Below are 17,838 nucleotides of genomic sequence, written 5' to 3' on the forward strand. Positions count from 1 at the left end.
GTCGCGCTTGCAGGTCCAGAGCCAAGAGCACCCGATAGGCATTGGCTGAGGTCATGGGCGGCATGAGCCTGGTGAGTGAGGGCGGAGGCAGTGAATTGCAGGAGCAGCAGTGCGGGATGGCCGTGGAGCATCATACCCCCTCTCAACAACCACAGCAGTGGGGAGGAAGCCTGCGCTAGCAGCGAACAAGCGGAGGAGCTGAGCTCTGGCGGACTCGGGGGTGGGGTGAAGCACAATGACTACACCAATCCTGAATGTAGCAGCCTACTTGAACAACGGAGCATTGAAAACAGCCCCTTAACTACTGGATGGTGCGGGTGATCTTGTGAGGGAGACACAGGGCAGCGGAGGCTCTGGGCACCACAACCCATCAAACGAGAGTAGTCGGGGAGTGGCAGACAGCCACAGATATGAAAAGGCGCCAACAATGTCCAAAAATAAAAGACACCAATATTCAAGCGAGGTATCCTCCTGGGCAATCCGCTTGCATTGGGATGCGGTACAAGTACTATAATGCAGGTTTTAAAATTATTTTGAAGGAATCGATAATAAGTGGCTTTGTGCTCAAGAGAAGCCATCATTGAAGCATGAGGCTATAGCGCTAATGAGGTTCAAGCCTTTTTGACTCCCTCAAAGCAGCCACAAAATCCAGAGAAGCCCACAAGGGAAGAGACCTATGGCCAAAGAAGGTCTAAAACATATTGCAATATAACTTTGGAGAAGTGTTTACAAGTTGCGACTCATTGCTTTACTTTCCAGATTGAATAATAAACTTTGAACAAAACAAAATTAAAAACAGGTTTTTACAGTGGAAATACTGTCATATAAGATTAACACTGAACGCATGAACACAGGTTTTAGGGGGCCATGATTGCATTTATTTCCTGCTCCTCATCTCAACCTCCTTTTGTAGGACCTCTGGCAGTATTTCAAAGATAATGAAACTGAGGTCATGGAGCCGCCTCAATAAAAGGTTACCAGGCTGCCTTTGGGCCTGTGGCTGTGTGGTCATGTGATGCCAGTTGGAGTCACTGGGTACACCTTTGGGAGAAGTGACCACAGATAGATAGGAAGAGCTTTGAGAGGGGTCTCAGCATGCCAACCAAGCTACTAACAAACCTGAAATGAAAGCCTAAGGTGTCATATGCGTGTCAGCACTTTCTTGGAACAAAAAAACATTTTTGCTTCTGTGAAAGCATAATGAAGAAGGACAAGACAACAGATTCAAAATTCAAAAACAACCAATTTTATTAACTTAAATTTCAAGATGAAAAAAAGGCCTAACTTGCTCTATATTAAGGTGGGTTTTCCCTACCAAAATAAAACTAAGGAAAGCCAAGTCAAAATGTTCAAATTAGGAATCTGTCTGTGTCCAAACACTATACTTGCCCTCACCATTATAACTATACAATGTGTAGGGATGTCAGCAACCAAAAATAAAACTGTGTTGATCACAATGTTCTGAGCCTCTTCCAACTCGTAGCTTTCCTTCAGCTCCCTTCTCTAAGCAGAAAAAAGGTCCACACAAAGAAAGTCTCAGAATTCCCTTTCTTAGATTTAGGATGCAATAGTCTTATTTGTGTCTCTGGGTATCCTCCCCCAAGTCAGGACTCCGGATTCCCTTCTGGATTCCCTTCCTCAAGTTGCAAGTAACACAGTTCAAACAACCTCGACATGACATTTTCCTGGTCTGGTCACAACTCAGGGGCCCCTTCCCCAAGTTCCAAGTGACACAGTTTAAACAACCTTAAGATGAAAGGCTTCTGGTTAGGACTCTGGGCTCCCTTCCCCAAGTTTCAAATGACAAAGTTCAAAAAATTAAACACAAAATATTCTTGTTAGCACAGTTCAGCTAGTGTTGTTTCAATTATTTGTTCAGAATAATTGTAGCTTTCACACAGGTTGAAAATGGCACGGTAAATCAGGCCTAGATTTCAGCGCTCTGTGGTCTGTTTAGAAGTATATTCATTTATGTACTTCAATATAGTACGGTTTGCCTGGATTTAAACTTCCTTTTCCCTTTTTGAATTCCAACTGTTTTATTTTGGTTTGGTAGTAATGTTTTACTTCAGTTTGGTGTACAATAATTATACCTTTTTCTTATAGTTCATTTTCCCTATATCGATAGTTCAATAGTTGTTCGTTCCACTTTAATTAAAGGGTTCAATGTTTGGAGACCTTCGAAAACATGTTTCTTGCCACACGCGACCACTCTGATACCAAGTAATTCCTCTTTGTTTGATAATTGACAGATGAAATGATTGGAGACTTTCGAAAACGTGCTAATCCAATTCACACGACCACCCTGATACAAAGTATCCAGGAAATGCTCAAGTTCACAAATGCGCAGACCAGGTTTCTCAACCAGGTTTCTCAATTAGCAGAAATGTACTTGTCGCTTTGGGAGTTTGTTCTTTAGCGCAGATCACAGAGCCTTCTTCCTTCAGTGTCGGGGCTCCAGTTCCTGCCCCTCAGACATTCCTGGGGTGGTTCGCCACCACAGGGGAACGAGCACATTGAGTAGAAAGGAAAGGGACAGCCTTCCTGCATGGCTCCCTTCACGTTTTCCAGTCTGCTCCAGAGAGCTCCAGCTCCCATGCCGTTGGGTTCTCTGCCGTATAGAACGGCCTCCTGGTCCTTCTCCGGTCGTTCCCCTTTGCCGCTGAGCAGGGCTTCATTTATACACCTGCAGCCCTTGACAGGCTGCAGGTGTGGATGATTATTCAGCCTTTCCTGACAACAATTAAAGGGACATGCCTGACCACTGCTTTTAGAAGGCATCTTCCTCGTCCCAGTACTAGAGTGGTAAAAGAGCATAGTCTTCATTTCTCTAAGTTGCCTCTTCTTCGTCCCAGTACTGTCAAGAGTCAATTGTAGGGATATGATGGGGGCTGGCTTATAATAGCCCATGAAGGCTGGGGAAGGATTGGGTTGATTGCCTTTAGGAAAAGGGGATACCTTGTCTCGCCAAAGGGCACGCCACTCTGAGTCCCCAAGGACCCTCCACCCAGGTGATCCTGCCTCACTTCTCTGCCCCCACGGTCCGGATCCAATAGTGATGGCCTTTCCCTGGTCACCTCTGCAGGCAGAGGATCCAAGGGGTCTAGGAGTGAGAACACCCCCAGGTTTCTCACACCTCCGAGAACCCTTAGCTTTACCACTCCACTTCGAGTAATGAGCAGAATCAACACCAAGCCTGTGACCTCCCCTCATCCCCCATTCTCCAAATCCTGGTTACACACACAGCATCGATTTGTGAGGCCGGTTTGTCTAGCAAAGTGAGAAAGCCAAAATGGGGCCTGTCTGCCGAGGGTAATAAACAGAAAGTCATGTTATGCCTTGCTATACTTTTTCATACAAACTTCTAGCTACTCATACAATGCAGGTAAAGAACAGCTGCCCACACCTCTGCTACACACGCTAACACCATCTGCATTCCACCCATCCTCTCTTTCAAAGAGGACCATGAAAGTAGTAAACTGATTCGCATACCGACACCTTGAGGTCCTTGTGGATTCACATACCCAATGTGCCTTCGCCAGAAATCACCTAGCAACACGTGTGTCCACCTCGGGTAAAACCCTGGCCACATCCCAAAAGGATTATGAGCCAAAAATACCTAGAAGTGGACTCAGACACAGCCGGTTTCATTGCAATCTGCATGCATCAACACTAAGGCAAAGTATCTTGCATTGCTCGGCCTTCTACAGCCAAAGTCAACCCATTTTCTTGCAGGTCTTAAGTACAGCGAGATCATGAAAATTGCAGCAGTTGTGCTACATTAAGCCCAACAGTGTAACAGGTTCCATGCTGTTTTGCTGACAGCAATTCCTTCTAAGTACTTTACTTCGAAGGAATTCTGCTGACAAAATTCAAACTATTTGTTTTTTTGGGAGTGTGGGGGGTTCCTCCCCGCCCCGCTTTCCCAACACCATTCGCCCTACCCCACCCATTTATGTCCCCTCCGCCCCAATATGTATTTCGGCACGTTTTCGAAGTAAAGTACTTCAATAGAATTACTGACGAGGAAATGACATCGTACGGTGCAACATATTGTTATGCGCCGGCATCCTTAAAACATGTTTTACAGTGCAATACCGGCATAACTTGAGGACATTGGCTCTATGCGTTTTCTTTAAACAAAGCACCTATGAAAATGTGTTGCACATGCTTCTATATATGGTTGCTTACCTGGCATCCAACAGTTTTTTGTATGGCTTTTTCACCCACTTTTTATTAAATGTGTGTGCAAGATGCACCCTTTCATATCATTGTTTAAAACGCGTTTGTGTGGAGAACCACCCCTCCCCAACCTTCTTTAATGGTTTAATGGTTCCTGCTAGCTGGCACGAGCCTGATGAAAATATTTACGCCCATCCACTTACATTTTCTTTTTAAACACATGGGCCTGCCATGGCATAGGCTGTCAGTAGCAGCAAAGCCCAGGGTGCACTGTGTAAGTAAGTAACAGTGCTCAAACATCTATTATAACTAACTGGGTTGTGGATTTACAGAAAATGTTCTAGCAAACGTGTTTGTGCCCTAGTTCACATTACCAAAATTCATAGTGCCTTGCCCTTAAAATAAAATTATTAAATATTTGCTGCCCATTTAAGAGTCCTCACCTAGTACAGAAATAGGAAAGCAACAGCCAGCAGCACATTAGTTACAGTTGCACATTCCTAAGGGTGAAGGAATTGAAGAGCTCCCTGGAAGCAGGTAAGGTGGTGGACGGAAAAAATCAGAGTGGAAGGGTGGAGAAGATCATATCAGAGCATAACATCTTCCATCATTTCAAGGAGCCAGCCCAACATTAATATTGTTTTACTTCTAAATAGATGTGTTCTTCAAAGGGTTGTGGAAAAAGTGGATAAAAAAACCCATTTTGTGCTCATAACACGCAGATGACAATTAGTTCTTGCATCCCTAGTTAGATTCTGAACAGCATCTGCTTGAACCGCATACTTCTGGTCTCAGAACTAATCTTCACAGACAGGGTTATATGGTTCCTAGACAGACTGCATACATGAGCTCTTATCAAGGCCATTTAACCCCCAGAGTGCTACTAAGTTATTTTGGATCTAAAGGGATCTTCTTCATAAATGATAAGAAAATAGGTACACAAATGTTCTTTTTTTTCTGATACAACTGGCAACATATAGACTCATCTAGGACTGATTTACTAAACTAAATAAGTAACTTGAACTTAAGTCATTGTTTGGTCTAAGATTTACTTACCCAATTTTCTTTTAGCTTAGTTAATATTGTTTTACTTACACTTTATATTTAGCTTAGTCAATCAGTCCTACACCCACATATAAATGTATGTATTGGGCTGACTTACTAAGCTCAACTTACACCAACAAATGGAGTTCAACTTACACTACCTTTTATTAGCTTACTAAATGTAGTATTACTTAAGTTACTTATTTCGTTTAGCAAGTCTGCTCCATCTGACTGTAGAAGCTGTACATCTTTCAGAACAAGCTTCAAAAGATTGGAAATCTGCATGCCAGCAGGAGCAGTCTGAATGTAGGAATAAAACAGCATCAGGAGCACAGCCTTCAAATCCCTGTGGTCCAAAGGGAAACTTAAATGGCCACTTGCTGTACGCTTAATTGAAACATCTCTTCAGGCCGCAAATATTGTACGAATTGCATTGTCCTTTTAAGACGTAGTGCTAGAAGGAACAGATACTGTCTGGATGCAGGGGGCACAAAGGTGAGTTTACTGCAATGATCTATATATATGAAATGCTTAGGTATGTTTCCGTACTCCAATAATGGCATTTATCAGTGTTCGGTTCAACTCTGCTGTCCAAATGGCAAAGTGCAACTCTGTGTGTCCTTCCAATGCAGCTATCATTTTAACAAACAGAATGAGCACAGTTCTACGCGGTCACCTTCACCTTCCACCATCACAAACATTCAGAATAATTTCAAATTACTTCTTTCCACCCCCACGTCTCTTCACACAGGCCACAGCGGTTCGAGTGTCAATGAACAGTTAATTACCAGCTCAACTTTTCAGCCTCTAAAGAGAGAAACTCTGTAGGACGAATGCCTCTTCATGAGCTAAAACTGAAAGTAGGTGCTATAATTATGCTACTATGCAATCTTATGCCATCACAGGGACTCAAGTAAAGTTTGATAATTACACGTCTACAAAGACACATCATAGAAGACCGTGTAATTGATCTGAACTGGGTTGCCCAGCCCTTTAAGATGAGTAGCAATACCCTGGAGATGGATGGGGATGCAGATTGTATTCATACATCAATAATCAAAACGACTCAGATAGTTTGGCAAAATGTGAGTCAGATTTATTAACAAATATATAAAACAGGAATTACAACGAACATCAGCAGTCGTTAGATCCTCTTACTCAATGCATCTTAGTAGAAACTGAGGTTATATTGCATATAATCATCATCATTGATGTTGACCTGCGTCACTACCTACGTGGCAAACTACAAAACCTATCGGAGAGAGTGATTGGTTCCAAGTGAATGTCTAAGCATGAGTTCCATATCAGTATAGAACCGTGAAGGAAAGTGATAAGGTGTTTAACATCATGTGGGGCAACTAAGCCCTCCCTAAAACATGGACACTATGAACGTTGTGCGATATATTGACCCACTCAATAGCATTTCCCCACATCAGCAAGCTGCATTGGCACAAGAAACAGCAAAATGGCTGTGCTGGCTCCTGTGCGCACCAGGACCTCAAAACTGTGTTTTTGCAGCAACAAAAAGAAAAGATGTCTGCACCATCCTGCCAAGTACACTTTAGGCAGGATGGAACAAGGGGACACACTGAAGGAGCATGCCAGTGTCTTCTGAAACAAATAAATGGAATAAAGTGAAAAGGCAGCACTGCTTTGCTGAAAACCCAAAATTCCCCTTCAAAATGAAACGTTTTCACCCTTTAAAAATGCTGCTTTGACGCCAATTACATCTGTTCTGACTTAAAAACTACAGTGATTAAAAAGGCCCAGCCATACCCAGGATATTTCATTGTGCCTCACCAAAACCAGGCATAATCCCTGAATGACAGGCCCTGTCAAACCAACTCTGAGAGAAATCAACAAGAAGCTTCACTTTCTGCTGTGCACGGGAAATGCTTTATTTTGTGCTATAAAGTGTCAAAGGAATGAACCCTGCAAAAGAAATCATAGCTCTGTGCACATATCCATTCCAGGCAACCTTTGCCTTGTGCAGACTGTTGTGTACAAGAAACTAACTATGGCTGCAAGACAATATTGGGAATGCAGATGGCAAAATCGAATTTGAAAGGAAATGCTAGCAGTTTTCAACACGTGTAAAAATTGGCTTTTTGCATAACTAAAGGAGAAAAATGGCCAGTTTAAAAGTAAACTGTTGAAGAAAAGCCTGCCATTACCTAGCAATGTGAAGGGGTTTGTGGCTCGTGAAAATAAATACAGGGGCTATTTTTATTCCACAGGTTTGTTTGAATTGCGGACCCAAAATAAGAAAATAAAGATTTAAAACACATGGGCTGAATTTGCAAGCTCCCAAAAAAAACAGTTATTCCAGTTGCCAGCCCTGAAAGTTCCACCTAGGAAGGGAGACATGCCATAAACTTCCAAGACACAAAAGTGATAATTGTCAGCTTAAAAAACTTTGAATGGGCCAGGGCAAAGAAAGTTCACACGCTCGTCAGACATTTGTCTGTGCTCCAGGCTGGGACAATAGAAGTCCTGGGAACACTAACCTGTGAAGTGTGAAGGGGCAATCAAATTAAGCTAAGAAACCCCCACCTTGCTTTGAAGGGAATGACAGTTGGTAACAGTTGAAGGAAGAGGCCCAATTAGACGGAGTAAGACTAGAGTGTCAGGAAAAGGTTGAGTGAACAGAAGTTGACTCAACAATTAACCTATAACAGGGTTTGCACAGAGCAGATAGTTACCCTACAAGACCAGATAGAGAAATTGAAAGAGGAAAATAATAAGTTAATTTTGAGAGACCTCCACTCTCAAACAGAATTTGATGAATAGCGCCTGAAATTCAATATCATCAGGAAACAAAGGGATGACCTGGCTGAACAGAGAGGCACCCTAAGTCAGGAGAGAGACGCCCTATGCCAGGAAGTAAGCAAATTGAAAATAGAGTTACAGGGAAGTGAGTTAGCCATCCAGAAAGTAAATGAACCCAAAACAGAGTATGGGAATCTACTGGAGCGCCCCAGACGGGTAGAAGGTGCTCTGGAAGAGAACACCCAAACCAAAGATGCACAAACTCAGGAGGTGAGTTTCCTGCAACAGAAACTGTCTCATTATTCCCAAACCATACAGGAAGCACAGAGAGACAATGAGGCTCTCTGTGAAAAGAATGATGAGATCCACCAACAAATGGCAGCGCAATAGCTGGTCATAGAGGCCAGTAAAGCCTTGATAGCTGAGCAAAAGGCTAAGATCTTTGCTTACTATCAAGATATAGGGGCTGAGAAGGAGAAACTAGCAAGGTTGGAGGAAGAGGGTGCTAGATTTAATCCTAACTGGAGGGACCCTGAACAGGTAGAGAGGGACAGGGCAACCCCTGATCATAGCATAAGGACCTCTGTACTCAGGGACTCAAACCCATTTAACACTTTGCACACGGCTGACTTCATGGCTGCCGGTTCACATGAACCGGAGACCATGAGGCCATCAGAATTTAGTAGACCAAGCATGATGGAACTGACAGGTCAGCGCTCCACAGAAAGTGATGGATGGGCGTCCCTGTATAGATACACAAACATTAAGGTGGATGTCTCTGACAAGGAAGTCTCTTATGAGGGGAGGGTCAGGGAATTAGATCCACAGAAATATTACTTTCCAAGGGACCAGTTGGTCCAATTTGATGAAAAGCCCAATGAAATGAGGCCCAGAAAGAGCATCCTGAAGACCTCTACCCAATTAGGGAAATGGGGGGAATACTCTGCCAACCCTGGGAGCAGGGAGGAGTCAGAAGACCCTCTCAAGCTCACAGAATCCGGGAGAGCCTAGATGATCATGAGGGGACCTCAAGTAGTACCGCCTCCGAGTCTGAGGACGAGTGGACTCGGGTGGGTAAGCCAAAGAAGACAGACAAACTCAAGCAAGTTATGACCAAAGACCCCATTAGGCAGATTAAGGCCCTTAGGAGTGTCATAACCCCTACCATAAACATGTAAACTATTCTGTTTGGGAACACTTGGAACTCTATGAGCAGATGATGGACACTTTTCATGGAAAAGACAACCAAAACTGCATAGAGTATGTAAAATGGACATTCTCCCCGGAGTACTCCAGTTTCTTTGCTGGACTGGAGGACCAGAACCATTCAAGATGGTCCACCTACAGGGTGGCCATCTTGAAACACTTTTCCACCCACAGAAACCCCCAGGAGGGACGCAAAGTGGCCTACAATCTGCAGTGCGGGGAAGATCAGGCCCCACGAGAGTTTGTGCAGGAGCTCAAACGCGCTTTTGCACAAACCACTAGAAGGGTACGAACGGATAGCAGGGAGTTTGTAACCACCTTCTTTCATGCACTCCCCAAGTATATTATGACCCAGCTGGTGAGGGACTTCCACGAGAAAAGATCTCTGGACTGTGTCATAGAGCAGGCGACCTGCATTTATGAGGTCCAAAAACCTGCAGAAAATGAAAATCTGAACAAAAATCCTAAACCAGCCAACACCCCGGCTGCTGCTTGGGTGGCAGAGGTGAAGGTTGCCCCCATTTTAGACCTAGAGATGGGGGAGCCTAAAAATATACCTGCACCAAATCAACAAAATCAAAGACCCAGAAGGCCTTCAGGCCAATCACAAACAGGTGGCAGTCAGGGAGGCAATCCCACAAATGGGGCCCCTAACTCCCCTGATTATATCAGCCCCCCACACAAGGGCACCCAACCAATCCTGGGGTATGATGGATGCCCAGAGCCCAAGGGGGGATCCAATCAGGTAAGTACTGCCCTGGGAAACTTCCGTCCTAACTTCCCCCTGGAGGGCAGTAATTACCCAAATGCTGGGTTAAGTTTCTTCCCCCGATACTCACAAAACCCCAACCTGCAGGACAACCCTCCTTTCATTCCCCGATTTCAGGAACCCAGACAACCCAATCCGGGATAGGGGAGGCCAAGAGTGGAGGGTTACCAAAATTCATCATATCCAGGGTACTACGGGGAAGGGATAGTTACCCTTCCTGTGATCCACCTAGGGTTGACCAAAGACCCCCGTACCAGCCGGAACAGGTGTCCCAACTGGAGCACAAGGTCCAAAACTTTACCCAGGATCTGTGTCGCACGTTGAGGGCTCAACAGAACCCTCAGATGAACATGATGGCTCAGAACCCCACAAACCAAGGGTTTCGTACCCCAGAACAATGACGGGGCGAGAACCCTGACAATTTACAGGTTCCAGAGGAGAAGGCACAGGGTGAAGGGGGGTGTAAACCCCTAGAGGAAGCTTCCTTCCTTACTTGTGAAAAGCCCCTGGGCACCCAGGAACCGAACAAAAATCTCCTGCCCCTGAAAATCTGCAACCCAAGGAACACAGGGTGGGTAGGAGAAATAAAGAACTCAAAAATACCCATTTTGTGGAGGAAGTTAGTGTCTTCCAATTTGAACGGGAAGAATCCTTAGAGGATTCTGGGAAAAAAGATCTTCTCCTTCAGGGACGGGGGACTCCTCCCAAAGAAAAATGGATCCCAAGGGATTTGAATGAAGACTGGGTGGATGTAGGGACTGAGTCAGAATCGCCCATCATCCAGGAAACCCAGTAGTAACAGAGGGATCCCGAACCTCACAGACCAATTCTGTTGACTGCCTCCAAAAAGGGGGGGGGCAGCCCAGAATCTGAAAAAGATGGATCCCAAACCTCACAAACCAATTCTGTTGACTGCCTCCAAAAAGGGGGGGGCAGCCCAGAATCAGAAAAAGATGGATCCCGAACCTCACAAACCAATTCTGTTGACTGCCTCCAAAAAGGGGTGGGGCAGCTCAGAATAAGAAAAAGAGGGATCCCGAACCTCACCAACCAATTCTGTTGACTGCCTCCAAAAAGGGGAGTGGGGGCAGCCCAGAATTAGACAAAGAGGGATCCCAAAACTCCCCAAATATCCAAATGTCAAATTGTTCTTTCAGATCCCCAAACTCCCCCACAGAATTATGCCCAAACTAACCCTATGTCGGAGTCAAAAATAAGGAAACTGACCACCCAACTAGCCCAAAATGCACATTATCTTTGCCCCCTGGATTCAGAAGGAGGGTAGATTTTATGCCCAAGTCCAGGTGCAAGGGCAAGGTACATTTTCGGCGCTGGTGGACACTGGATCCCAAGCTACTCTTCTGTCAAAAAGGGCCTTTGATCAGCTTAATTCAGGAAGGTGGGAGAGATAGCAGATCCCGCTCACCCCTCTTCCTGGACAACTCCAAAACTTCGATGGGAATTAAATTCCTGTCGAGGGGACGGCGGATTTGGAAATAAAAATTGGGCGACACAAAGTGAAACACCCGGTCATAGTCGTGACTCCAGAGGGCACACCCTGTCTACTGGGGAATGACATCCTGCGCAGGTTGTCCCCCCCTAATAGACTGTGTGAACAAGGTCCTCTGGACTCAGACTAACAGGCCAATAACATTGAAACAGAGTGTCAACCATGTTAGTTTAACATGGTTGAACAAAAATCTGATCATATTGAGTTTCCTTTCCAGAACAATCAAACATCTGACGTGACAGTAATTGCTGTAGGACAACAAACTGGTGATGGGAACTCCTCTTCATTCCTGAAAATCAACCTTCCTTCCAGTTTCAAGTGGCATTCCACACCGGAAGAAAATACTTTGAAATTCTATACCAATTCACAAACTGAAAATCCCATAGCCAAAAGTGATGAGAAACCAGCTCAAAGTTTAGCTGACATTCAGAAAATTAGAGAACAGTTATTCATCCCAATTCAGTTAAATGAAGGAAAGGAATCGGTTCTCGCCCGAGTGTGTGTGAACAACAGTAAGAGCTTCATCAGCAAAGCCATGGTCTGACAGCTCCCAAAAGATCCAGCCATTCCCACATTTAAATTGATCGATAAGTGGGAAATGGGCCTGGAAACTCCCAATTCCAAACATCTTCTGCTTAGCAGTTGTATGATAAACATTTCTAGAGGTGAAAAAAACATAGAACACAATTGTTGGGTCGGGCAAGGTGTTCCTTCTGCCTTTTACATTGGCAGTCACATCCTCAACCAACTCAAGATTAATTTGGATCCCAGTTATTGCCAAGCCCGGTCCCAACTGGAGAGTAAATCTCAGGTCCCTAGCAGTCCTAAAGAAAGCCTTCCGGTCAGCCCCAGTGCTACCGTAGGAAAATTAAGTTAGAAAATGGAGAAGAGGTCACCATCCCAAGCCTAGCCAACAAAATCTGCATCCCCAAAGAGCGAAATGACAGAAGAGAAATGGGTCCATAATAATCAGCTAGGCACACTTTGCAACAAATTGAGGAGCCCAGAGAGAATCAAATAGAGGAGACATCTGAAACATGAGAATAAGTAAAAGAACCAGAAGGGAACCGATAGAGTTTTGGTACAATTATGTAACAAGGAGTATATTTCTTCATTATCAATTGTCATCATTGAATGCCTGCGCATCCCACTGCTGTCAACCCGATTGGAGGGCAGTTATTGGGAAATGGTAGTTACCAGTTTGTGTTCTCTTTCATAGATTTGTACTGGTTGCACCGTCGCCAGCAAGGAAGACCTCCTCAGGGACCTGGAAAGAAGAAACCCAAGGAAATCTGGGGTTGTCGCTCAACACCACAAAGAAAGATCCAAGAGAATTCTGGGGGTGTCGTTCCACATTCCAACAAGAGGCAGTGAGAGGAGCGTGATGCACCGCTCTCTGATGGAAGGACTCATAACTGACTGATCCTGCTTTGTCCCATGAAGGAATCCCACGTGCCCGACTCTCCCTCGACTTGGAAGCTCAGAAGTTGGGGGGATATGTGGGATATATTGACCCACTCAACAGCATTTCTCCACATCACCAAGCTGCATTGGCACAAGAAACAGCAAAATGGCTGTGCTGTCTCCTGTGCACACCAGGACCTCAAAACTGTGTTTTTGCAGCAACAAAAAAATGGCTGCACCATCCTGCCATGGACTGCCATTTGCTTCCAAAAACTATATTATAAATAATCTCTAAAGACTTTTTATCTCTGCAGCAAGACTTTGTAAAAAATGTAAAATGTTTGCAGTGTAAAAGTGTTTCTTTTTTGGCTTTCTTTTAAGACTTGTAGAATTCATTGGCACCTTGGGGACAGGAATGGCAAAATATGGCAGATCACGAGATGCCGTTTTTACTTACTGCTTCATTTAAAGTTTGATAAAAAGTTTTACAAAGGGGATTAGTGCCAGTGATGTTGCTGCTAAAACATTATTGTGAATTTGAATTGCGGCTGCAACTGACAAATTTGATTTATTTGAACAATCCTGTTCAATGTTGCTGCCTTGGTTTTTATTTCCCGAATGTGTGTACTCATTGCCATTTTGGGCATGAGATCCGAAGGTTTCTGTTGGCGATTTTTCATTTCCACCTGTTTTTTGCCGTTTTTTAGATGTTTTGGAATTCATTAATTCACTCGGTTTTGAGCGTTCATTGCTGTATCCTAGTGAAGGAGTGCTGGTTTAATCAGTTTGTGTTTTTTTGCACACTGATTGAGTCTGTGGTGGCGTTGTCTCCATTCGCAAACCAGAGTGTCTCTCCTTCGTTTTGTTCGTTTTTGAAAAACTCTGTCAGCTTGTCTTTCATTAGCTCGAAATCAGCTTTCAGGCCCCCGGTTAACCTGGCCTCGCGATCTGCCAAGTCGAGCCCTTTAGATGTCAAGTTTGCTTCAATTAATGAGTGGTCAGAAGTTGTGCGTTCCTTAGTGATCTGTAAATCTAGCATTGAATTTATCAAAAATGTGCCTATGTTGTGGCTTGGGGCTTCTCCATGCGCAGAAGTCCGTTCTTTTATGTTGTCTTGCAGCCCGTGGCTTTCATTGTGAGCGATCTGTAAGGCTTGAGACTTCATTTTTAGGCAACGTTGCGTGGTCACTGTTGAAATTCCTTATGTCGTTTTTGGCAGTGTTTATTGACAGGTTTCTATCATATTGGATCTCTGTTAATGTTGCCTTTTCACCTCCTGCCACAGTTGAAAAAGTAAATTTAAACATATTTAATTCAGTTGTTATTCGAGGGACTTCCATTTCCAGTAGTTTGACGTCTGTTACATTGAACAGCGATTGGAATGCAGCAATGTTTATCTGAATCGTGAATGAGCTCTCAACGGGACTTGTTTCGGTGTGTTTTCCTATCGATGCGCATTCTCCCGCACTGGCGCACACGTGGTCAGCGACCTCCATCCCTGCCCATGGTGCACCCAAAGCGGCTTCTGCGTCACTCTCGATGTTAGAAATGTTAGATGTGTTCTAAGGCTTTTGATCTTTCATGCGTGCCATCGCCAAGACTGCGAGGTGAGGTACTGGTTCTGATTGTGTCATTCCCTGGCAGTAATGTCAGGACCAATTGTACCCCCCCAAGTCACAAGTTGATAAGTTTTCCTTGTCGTGCAAGGATGACATGCTTATTTTCTGGTGTCTGGCGTGAAATTGCTTCATTTTTTGCCGAGTTAGAAGCCCCTTGTCGGCCATTGCTCACGGGGCACTGCGCCGCTTACCTGCTACCTGCTTCCTCCTGCGGACTGCTGCAGACTGATCTCTGTGCCCGAACTCTGCGCATTCCTGGAGTTTTTAAAGGAGGTGGGGATCGCTGAGTTAAAGTGCCGGTCAGCAAGAAAACCAAAGCACAAGAATGCCAACAGTCGCTACAGCTTCTCTCACAATCAGCTCCTGCTGCAGACTGAACTCTGCGCCCGAAATCATCAATATTGTGTTTAAATAAATTAATTTTCCTTTAAGAAAAGGGGTACACTGCGTGAAGGGTTACAACTGCAGCGTAACTTTTGATATTCACGGGTGGCGTTCCTCTTTTCTTAGCCATTAAATCTAGTTAAGTGAGATTTGCCTTTCAATTTTGAAGCCGATTCCTCTTTTCACTGCTCTATTTTCCTAAAAACGAACCTCACTCTTAACTTCCATATCCCTCTCAATTTACCATTTATAGACCTAATTTCACTTCCATACTGTACCTGTGATTTATAGCTATTCCCCAACCAACCGCACCCCAAATCAGTTATTTCACCTGTTTTCATTAAAAACTGTTTGGTTAATTTTAGGAGGGAATAAAAAAAAAATGCAACTTTCACACATGTCATTTTGCTGCAACATGTTTTAAACGTGCCACTCATTTTCGAATTGTATGCTTTTGGTAATCCATTCTTTGGGATTGTTAGTGTCCTTGCATTGTTGCTTTAGTGAGGAAATGTATTTGCTTCAAGGTTTTCAACTCATTCAATATTTATTTGTCCACTTGCGAGTGTCATTCATAACATTGAAAGGGGTTTCAAATCCATTTTTCTCTCATATTTGCGGAGACAAGTTCAGATTTAGATTCCGTTTCTTACCTCTCATTCCTGATGACCTGCTGCTTCTGTTTATCCACTCAGAATTGATTATTTGTGGATTGAGGGACATTTCAGGGGGAAATCCTAACTCGGGTTCTATCTTTCCTAAATCAAAAAGTCCTCCTATTTCGCTGAGTTGTGTCTATGTTCCACTAGCAAGTTAAACCCAGTGCATTGCTCACATTGTCATTGTAATTTATCACCCCATTGGTGATTGCTGCCCATATTAAAAGTGTATGATTTCTTTGGAATGTTAAAATAAATAAACATTGGCCCTCATTACGACCCTTGCGGAAATCAACCGACCGGACCGCCATAGCGTAAATAGCGTTTCCGCCATTGCACGATGGAGCAAAGTGTGGCTCATTCCGACCCATCGGGCACGAGCACCACGCCATGGCGGAAGTGCAAAGTCCGCGATGGCGGAAATGACCCTAAAACGGCCCACACCGCCGCCGTACGGCGCCCTAGGTGCAATACCGCCACCCATCTCAGCGGACACCGCAGTGAGCGCCAACCGGAAAGTACGGTGACCGTAAATATACGGAAACGGAAGTAAAAGCATGGTCCCGGAACGGGAAACATCCCGCCGTACACCTATAAAACCACAAATTCCACACAACCATTAAAAATACTACCCTGAGACACATCCCAACCCATCATCCACCCTAGTGAAACCAAGAAAAATGGGAAAAGTAGCGAAGAAAGCGTGCGACCGCAAGCGGCAGGTCCACTTCTCCCGTGAGGAACTCACCGTGCTCACAGAGACCCTCCAGGAGAATGCTGCCGCCGTCTTCTCCACGCAAATGACCAGGACGGCACTTGCGAACAAGAAGGCCATATGGGCCCTGGTGGCACAGCGGGTAAGTGCGGTGGGGACCGCACCCCGCAACCCACAGCAATGCAGAAAGCGATGGGACGACCTGCGGATACGCGTCCGTAGCATACTTTCTGCCAACCGCAACATTGCCACAGCTACCGGGGGAGGATCGGAATCACCCATCAAGTTGACCCCCTGGGAAGAAATCTGTGCCTCCACCATTGGAATGGAGAGCATAGAGGGAGTCGGAGGGATGGAGAAAGGAGTGCAGACATCCGAAGATTCAGGTAGGTGTCCCAAATAAAACAATGCCAAAACCACAATGTCCAATCATGTGAAGTACCACGTGCCCACATAGTGCAACAGGAACACATGTCCAGGAGAACGTCCACATACATAGGCCTGATAGCACACTTTAAAACACACATCAAATACATAAATAATTAAAAATCCTAAAAACACCCTCTACACGTGCAGCAGGCACACCCTAACTGCAGGCTGCCAAACAACTGCACCCTCACTCCACACACAAATGAAACCACCGCCAAGGCCCCGACCCAAATCACCCTCAGGTACCACCCCAATGCATGTGATACATTGCCATTCCAATTCCCACAGACCCATTAATAACGCTCGCCCTCCTTTACTCCACCACAGGGTCCGATCCAAACGACGAGCTCCAGGACACCCCTACCAGCACACCTGCAAAGAGGGCCAAGACCAACGGCCAAAGACCCTCCACCTCAGCTGCACGCATCAAGACACGGCAGCAGCACAAATCAAGTGGCAGCACAGAGGAGGGAACTCCAACAGGCACCCCAGCAGCCAGCATGCCCACAACAACACCACCACAGGTCCCCCCAATGGATGCCACAGTAGGCACTGCTTCTGGTGGCAGCAGCACCATAGGTGACACTGCATTAATGGCAGCATGCTCCGACACAGAAAACGGGGATGTCGAAGTTAGATCCATCCATAACCTGTCTCAATCCCCCTGTCTGTTCCATCCCGTACACCATGAGGATACCACGCAGGGGCACCCACAAGACGACTGGCCATCCCCCACAAGCCCTGTGGCAAGGCAACATGAGGTGATCAGCCACTCTGTGACACCACTGCAAATGGCCATGGCCCAGCAGAGGCAACAGTCCCTCGACCAGGTAATCGTGCAACAGCAGCAACTGGCCACGCTCCTCAAGGACCATGCCGATGAATGTGGGGGCACTAAGGCAGACATAGAAACATCAACTGAGACACTTAGGGCAGAAATGGAGAGAAGTACAGAGACACTAAGGGCACAAATGGAGAGTAGCACCGAGAGCCTGAGAGTAGAAATGGAGAGAAGCACCGAGAGCCTGAGAGTACAAATGGAGAGAAGCACCGAGAGCCTGAGGGGGGAACTGCATGCGACGTCCAAAGACGTATGTGCCGAACTTGCCGCAGTGCGCCGTGTGCTCACTGAGCTCTCACAAACCCTT

The sequence above is a fragment of the Ambystoma mexicanum genome, chromosome 12 (genome assembly GCF_040938575.1).
Source record: "Ambystoma mexicanum isolate Mex_15411 chromosome 12, UKY_AmexF1_1, whole genome shotgun sequence".
Lineage (NCBI taxonomy): Eukaryota > Metazoa > Chordata > Amphibia > Caudata > Ambystomatidae > Ambystoma > Ambystoma mexicanum.